Raw genomic sequence first — 9,110 nt, forward strand, 5'->3', positions numbered from 1 at the left:
TTTCTAAAGTATGATGTTATTTGTGTATTGGTTTGTGTTCGCAATTGTTCTATTTATTGTTCTTGATATAAAATGTATTAACTCATGTCATGCCTAGTTTGAGTAGCCCTAATTACTATTGAATATAAGCATTTAGTATCAGTTTATGATCTATTATTATGATTTATTATTAAAGGTACCTACATCTTAGGTTACAATTACAGTATAAAAATTTTAATTACTTTGTTTATTAATATAATTTCAAACACGTTGCTATAGTAGTAAAGTAATATAAAAATTAGTTTACCAGAATATATGCTAACTTGCAGTAACAAACTTTTTTTAATAGAAATGTCATTCTCTCTTGACCATAAACTAGATATAAATATTGTTACAGGACAATATATGATAATACTAACAAAAAATAACTTCTAAATGTTATAAATTTTACCAGCTTACTTTGTTACCTCAGTGTAATAACAATCAAATAAAATATTTATATTTAAAAATTTATTAATTGTACAGTAAAGAAAATAAAATGAGACTTAGTTAACTGAAAAATAAAATGTAATTGAACTTCTACGATGTGGTAGAGATTTTAAATTGTTGTCTAACAATAATACCTATATAGTATATTTCATCTATGACAAAAATAAGATTTTACAACTTTTTGATATCTTAGTAATATAAAGGTGCATAAGATTCTATATATGAATTAAAGTAGTAATTTACGAAAAAATTGTACACCTAATTAACGAAGGCATTAAAATTAATTCGATTAAAATACTTACTCCTAAACGTTTAAAATCAATTAGATAAATTTCAAACTTATGACTGCACTTAAATGTTCTATTAAATCGATATATATCTTTTTTTTTTGTGTAATTTAAAACCATTTTGAAATGTGCAAGTAGTGTATACCTAGTTTAACTAAAAGTTCATCTTATTGTACAATAAACTGTTTCAATAAAATTTTATTTAAAGCCTACTTTGGTATTTTGATTAATGCTGCAACGAAAACCAGCAAAACTACTGATAAAATCATAACATCTTAGTCAATTTTTGACCTTTTTAGGAATGCTTTTAAGCGTAAACTCATTAAAAAATGTTATTTAAATCATACAATGGATTTGAAATTGTCTCATTAGTATTTATTTGCTCCTTTTTAGTTGAGCTCTTTCATGTGGAACTATAACTCATCGTAAAGTTATCATCATTATCTTTTTTACAATAAGTTTTGGTTTGTAATTAGCAAAAAATAATAATTTTTGTCGACTAAAATTTTATAATGAAACTAAACGTTTAATGTTATCAATTTATTAAATTTAGTCCTTAGACTTATAAAAATTCATATTTTATAAAATACTCAAAAACTTTCCATATCTGTTGAAAGCTAAGTTGAAAAGTATGTACAAAACCACCAGCAAACAGTAATTTCATTTCTTATTTCTATATGACATGATAATTTTCTATACAACTATTCCAAGTGACTATTTGGTAACTCGATTATTATATTTAAATCAGGTATCTTTAAAATATATCTAACACCTTTCCTACAAATAGTATAACTTTTTTGAGTATTTAGATTAAAATAACTCGGATAACTTTTGTAAAAAATAAATGTTCATTGAATTATAATTCCAAAAATTACTGCAAATAATAATATACATTTCTAATGTTTTAATACTTATAAAATGGTTTCAAATGTTTTATTTTAAAAGACGACGTCAACTCTTTTCGTTAAAATTTTAGTTTCATAATAAAAATCTTAGAATTTACAAAGGAATTTTAAATTTATCAACATTCTTTTTTCAAAACGACATACCAAACATTTCTTAAATGAAATGATTTATTATTTATTTTCGATAAAATTTTTGACAACATAGTCACGAACGATGACTTGCTAACGCAGGTATAAGTACTCACTAAATTTCAATTAAATTTTAAAAATTTTAACAGTTTCCAGGAAAGTTTACCTTATAAATTTTACAAATCATCTAGTAACTAGTTTTATTAATGTGAAATTGAATAATAATAATATATAATACAAACATAAATTAACCTAAAGCTCCTAAGCGTTAAACTGAGCAATTTGAGAGACAATTATTTAAATATTAAAGTTCAACTATTTTAAAAACCACTATTATAAGTTTAATCTTTATTTAAGAAACAAATATATTTTACTATTAAAAAAAACATTTACAAAAATGAACCCTTAAACATTTATGCAGCGAGTGTTGGAATATTTGATTTATCTAGTTTAATTTTCAACTAAAACACACTATGTCAAAATAAGTTTATTAAAGTTAAGTTAAGTTTTGTGACGTAACAAACAAATGTTAGCGTTTATTATTTGTATATATATATAATGGTAAAATTAACAGCTAAAACTAGGTGCTCTTGTAAGTTCCTTTAGAGAATTTACAGAGCACCAAAAAAAAATTTATATAGAATAAAAGAGCAGTTTACACTTTTCATTTTTTAGGTCTAAGTTTATCTAAACATCATTGTATTGTGTAATATGTACACAATACTGTCTTGTTATATTCAGAGGGTGTCTTCGGCATCTTTGATCCTGACAGTCAACATCTGACAGTGTTGGTGCCTTCGGCACTTTTGATCCTGACGGTCTTGATCTATCCCACCCACACCTCCCTAAACTACTTCATTTAATTTATTTTTATAATGTAAGCTAGTGTTTGTGGTTTTATCATTAAAATTTTTAACTTGTACTACATTTCACTATTGTAGATCTTAATTTTAAATCGTTAGACATGTGAAAAGTAACGTGTCTTACATGCAAAACTACTTTTACAAACTTGTTATGCAGTGTGATTCTAACTTAACTAATATTTCTACCAGCAATAAAACTCACCTGTATGTTAACGTTTGTGTGTAATGTCAGATATAATATATATTTTTAGTATAATAGGTATATTTTCTACTTTTAATCATATATTGAATCGTATCACATTTAAATTTATATTTTGCCATTTAATACATGTTAAGCACTAGATATATAAATTGTTCCAAAGCAGTTGTAGAAAATAGGTAAAATATGTTTTTTGCCCTTAAAGTAACTATGTTACTTTTGTATATATGAAAGCTACTACTATTTTGAAATATATTTTATAAAAATATACTAGAACTTTCTAAACCACTAAAAAATTCCTCTGAGAAATAATTTAGATGACTTATTTTTTACCTACATCTAATGTTTTTATAATTTTTATACTTTTTTCACAGCTAATAAAATTTTGTGCTTTTTATTTTTTTTAATAATTCAGATATAACAACATATTTGTAAACTAAGAATAAATAATAAATACATTTAATCAAATTAATGTTTTTAAAACTACTTAATATCAATACTAATAATTTATTTAAAAGTATTTATTTTGTGTGTTATACTTTTTTTGTATATCTAAGATAATAGTTTTATTAATTTTCTTTTTAACTTTTAATTTATGTTTTTATTCGTAGGCTAGTGTTTGTCTTTTATGTCAATAAAATTAGTCACAAGTTTAAGATATTAAAGTAAAACGATATCAATAGATTTTTAAAGAATTGGGCGTCTTACACGCAACATTACTTTCACAAACTTTTTAAACTTTGTAGTTCTTTTTTTTAGTATTTCAATTTAATATAAGTATTACCTGTAAACTAACATTTGTAAACAACTTCAGAACATTTTCTACTTTGTAAGATATTCTTTCTTCTTCAAATTTTATAGTACATGTTTATAACAGTTTTTTTTTAAGTACTTTTTCAATATAAACATAATAGTTATTAAAAAACTTTTACAAAAATTAGTAAACATTAATGAACACTTTTTTATTTAAAATCAAGTGTTACTGAGACACCCTTTCTTGAGCTTTGTTTCTGTGTTTGTTATCAAATACTATAACTTATCAAAAGACATTGAAAAAAAACTTGTGTTTAAATTTTTTTATCTTTTTATTTCTGTGCACATTTATTTTATCTATATGCTTGCTATTTAAAGAAACGTTGGAACATGAAACCTTCGATAATTTTGAAACATTACAAAAATTTAAAGATAAATTTAGTTCAATTCACATTTTGTATAATATTAATAATAATATATATGTATTATCTAATTTTATTTTCAAAAAAAACTAAGAAGTAGTATAATTTATTTTGTATAAATTTTGTATAATTTATCTTATGTAAAAAATGTTTTACAGCTGTGTTAACTCTTATCCTTTCTAAAGGTACTTGTTTGAAGCTTAGCTTAACTATTTTTTAAAAAACTTTCAAATATCATTATTCGTTGGTATAAAACGCTTTATAGCTTTTTACAAAGCAGCTATTAATTAATAGTTTTAATATAGATATTTTCAAGTAATAAGTATTTAGCAAATGTGAGTAATGTCGAAGTAATTATAACCAAAATATTTCAAAAGATTTGCAGAAGTAAAGTTTAAATTAAGCTTTTAACGTTCACTATATGTTCTAATTATTCAAATCGATATGTTCTTCCTTCAACTAAAACCTCTGAATTTTTTTATCTCCTTACTACCAAATTAAAACCCTTTAAAATGTGCTTTTACTTGCTGATAAAAACCATGTGAGCTACTTAAAGTAATTCAGTTATTTTAGATAAATACAATAAATAAATGATTTTGTTAAAAACAAACATGTTAAACCTTATTGTTGTTTTTCAAAACCAAAACTTGTTTTCTTTAAAAAAAAAATTTTTAAGCGTATTTTCGTTCGCTGAATATTTTGTTTAACTTTCTTATTTTTTAAATAAATTACCATTCTTTTTTACCATTAACATTTAACAAACACATGATAAACTTTATTTTTTGATTTCCTTCTGATGAAGTTGCTTTTTGAAAACTCAATTATTTATATAAATAAGTATCAAGCAAAATAAGCCTTTTTATGATACTTTAAAGCTAAATAAACAAAAAGCATGATTTATAGTCTACAAAATATTTGATTTTTTTTTTATTTAAAGAGAATCTTTATTGCTTGAAACGATGAAAATCGCCAATTTAAAAAAAATCTAAAACCGATAAAAGTTTAAAACTTTTATTAATAAATAAGAAGAAATGTAAAAAATAGAATAATGAATAAAGTTTTAAAAAAAGTTTGGTATATTTTTTGTTAGTCTTGTAACAAACTAGTACAATTGTATAAAGAACTTACTTTATAATAAAGTTCTAAAAACATTGAAACATGTCCTGGACAACGACTTTGAGCTGTATCCAAGTGGTGTACGACTCACTAACCGAAAGGTTCCTTTGTACACCAGGTCTTAGGACCAAATGTTTTGAGCACTTGTTTGTCGTAAACAATGTACGTAGTTGAATAAAAACGTTAAAAAGATAGATTTTTGATCTTTAAATTCTGTTAGAAAAACAATACTCATCGTTAAAGTAAAGTTTATTTTTTGTAGTTCAAATCTAAATATATTTCTTTTGTTAAACTAAGTTGTATTTTATTCATTAATTATGTTGATTATTTTCGATGGTAATCAAATATATTTACAATTTTATTGAACTAAAGCAAAAATCTGGTAATAAAAACTAAACACTGAAATATTTTGTCGACTTTAAATGATCATTTTGGTTATCCTATAGAAGGTGATGTAACTTAATGTATATTCAAATTATTCATTCATTCAACTTTTTAAGCTCCTTTTCCATCTGCGTCTCACTTACCTTATAATAAAGGATTATAATACTTTATATTAGATTTAAATTTTATTCTAAATGCTTGTTTTTATACTACTTTTTTTCTGTGTGTCTTATACAACTTATAGAAGGAGTTATTAAGCCTTTTAAAATTGTGCAGTTTTAACAGTAGAATTTAGAATAAAACCTGTGTGCTTTAGACTATCAAGTAAATATTTTGTTATTAAAGTTTTTCCAAGCTTAAAACTTAAGATACAAAAACTTAGCTTGTGTTCTACTGACCATTTGAGATTTGTGTTAATTTTTTGGAAATCATTTTACTGCTACCATTACTAAAAAAATTTAGCAAACATTATTTCAATTAAATGATTTTTGTTCTGGACAATGACAATTAAAATGTGTCCAAAGCGGTGTACGTTCGGTCTTTTTACCAAATAAACTGAGCATTTTTTCGTTATTGTTCAATAAACAATAAGTTTAAATAAACTCAACTGATCTTAAGTTCAGTGTAAAGTATAAACTTTTCAATATGGATTCAAAATTCTGGCAGAAAATTAACTAAATTTAATTGGTGTCTTTCTTAGGGTAGTTGTAAAATTTGTTATGAGGGTCTTTCCTTGAACTGAAAGTATTTTTCTCTGCTTAGTTTATCTTTAGATTAATTTAGATTTATTCATAGTAACTTAAACTATTCGTGTTTATACTGAACAAGTCCAAAAGAAATCTCAAAACTTTTTATATAGGTAGCACGTTTTAATAATGTAGATACTTTTTAGTATTATATAAAACTCTTATAGCACAAGTAGAACAATTTAAAAAGTATGTTGCTAATCAAAGTAAATATCTGCTAATAAAAGCTAGATAAATAAAAATAAACAGTCAGGTTTTTAAAGTTTTAAGTTTTAACTGCAGTTTCAATTTGCTAAGTTCATAGCTTCTAAATTGCAGAAGTAATTTTGTTTTTTAAACTTTTGTACGGCTGTTCTATTGAGCAAATATTCTAGATTCGGTACTATCATATTATAATAAGTTTATATATGTATTTTTTGTTTTAATGAAGAAAGACAAACTTTTAGCTTTAAATTGTTTCTTTTGTGTGCTCTTTTATGAGCTAATAAATTCTTTAAATAGAAAAAAATATGTATAAATAATTTCGCTTTATTTGCGTTCATAGTCTTCAGAGAAAATTTTTATGTCTTAACTTATATTTAAGCACATATGTGATTGTTTACAAAAGAAACTAGATTTACATTAACTTTTTTTTAACAGTATATTTTACAATAACTGTTATTGTTTTCAAACAATCTTAAATTCTAATAATTCGTCTCTCCTTAAAATCATTCTGCATTCTTACGAAGCTATCTTATCTTTGAATAAATCGAACAAACTTTAAAATTTTGCAAAGAGTAGAGATTGTTATGAAATGTTTGTAATGAAGTCTATAACGTCCTTTATCTCCCATAACTTTCATGAAAACTTACTAAACTTAAACTCATTCTGAAGCATGTTTTTATATATATCTTCTTTGAATTGGATGATAATATCAAATTTAATAAAATATGAAACTAAAAAAGCAAGTTTTCAAGTATCTTAACTCTTATGCTTTAATATCTTCAAGTTACCGAGACTTGATTGTTCTGAAAGATTTTAATCAATTCGAATCAAAATTAGCCGAATAGTAAACTAACCACCTTGCACGTTAATGTGTATATTTTTTAAAAATGAACGTTTTTTTCTAAAACTGTTTAAATAAACTGTTGTAAAACAACAGTAATTTGTAGCTAAACAAGAGCTTCTAACCTTTTACAATTAAGATATAATTCTTAGTTAAGATTTTGTTGTTAGTTTTTCCAAGCTTAAAACTCGAGATACAAAAATTAAGCTTGTTCTACTAACCATTTGAGTTTTGCATCTTGCAACATTCAACTCAGTGAGATTTAAAATAAGTCATTATGACCCCTACGAAACTAGGAAATATCATAAACAACACTCAGTTTATTAATGCTACAAAATAATTATTTGAAAATTAATTTAATAAGCTTTACAGCTCTACCAACAATCATAAAAATTCAAGATTGCATTTCAGGAATTTCAAAATAGACCATTAAAAGAACTTGCATCTTTAAATCAATAAAACGCTCCAGCATATGTCTAAATGTGTATACTTGTAAAGAAAAAGTGTACCAAAACAACTTGAGAAATGATACTAGTCATTGACAATCTTGCGACATTTACTTGGAAATATTTTCTATCATTATTAGTTTCAATTATCAAGTCATAACGGATTATCTTCTTGTTTTTCGATAATTAATCAACTCTCGATTTTTAAAATTTAAGTGATCTAATATCATTTTTAGGATTTAACAGAGTTTCTGGGTACACTTAAGATCAAAAAAAAAGAATTATAATTTACATTCAACTTTTTGATATATACCACATGGTTGTACGAAATCAGTGTAACTTAATAATTTAAGTAAAACTTAAAACTAAAACACGGAGTGCAAAATGCATGGTTGCCACTGATCAAGCTGAGAAAATTTTTTTGACTTATCTTGACTTTTTACCAAAATTTTCCTGACTTTTCTAAATCAGTTTTACTTCTTTAAATTGTTCACTTAGTTTAATAATATACTACCCAAACTATTTAATATAAAATCCTTCAACTTAAATCAATTAAAAAAGAATATACTTAAGTAACTGTAAAAAAAAGTAAACTATATATCTGTTGTATAAGATATTTCCTCTCATCATTTAGTATAAAGTTTGTAACAAATAAATATACTCTTATTTACTTTAAGAACTTAAGTTACTCTACAAAAACTACAAACAATAAGTAAAGTTAATCTTGGCATATACCTCTCTTATAGCTTTATATATAAATTTAAACACCTTTGAAAAAGTTATAAAGAGGTAAGTATACACATTAACTCGTTACATAAAATACTTAACTAACTGCTTAGTTATAAAGAACTCAATTATTTAAACAAAAAACAATTTGATTCTAAAATTATGCTATATAAAATTTTGTGTATATATCATAGTTTCACTATGGAAGTGTCCTTGCTACAGATAATCAATACTAAAAAGCTTACAAAATCTGCTTGTTCAAGTAGGATACTTGTTCAATATGTTAATAGAAAATTTTTGCAAATATTAAAGGATATTTTACTAATCAATACCAGGTGAAGGCATTGGAAATAAAATTAAACATTTTTGTAAATTTCTAGGAAAATTTTGGAATATTTTTCTGACTTTTAATTAATTTTTACCATTTGAAGGCTTTGGAAAACAAGGAATTTTGTAAATTTAAACTGACAAAACCCCCCATTTTTTCCTGACTTTTGTCATTATTTTAACCTTTTCCTGATTTACTGACCGAGTGGCAACCCTGAAAATGACAGGTTGTAAAACAAAAAACAATTTATAACTTATTAGGGAACCATAATGCTATCAGTTAATTAACAACCA

The sequence above is a fragment of the Thalia democratica genome, chromosome 7, assembly GCF_965202585.1.
Source record: "Thalia democratica chromosome 7, ktThaDemo2.hap1.1, whole genome shotgun sequence".
Lineage (NCBI taxonomy): Eukaryota > Metazoa > Chordata > Thaliacea > Salpida > Salpidae > Thalia > Thalia democratica.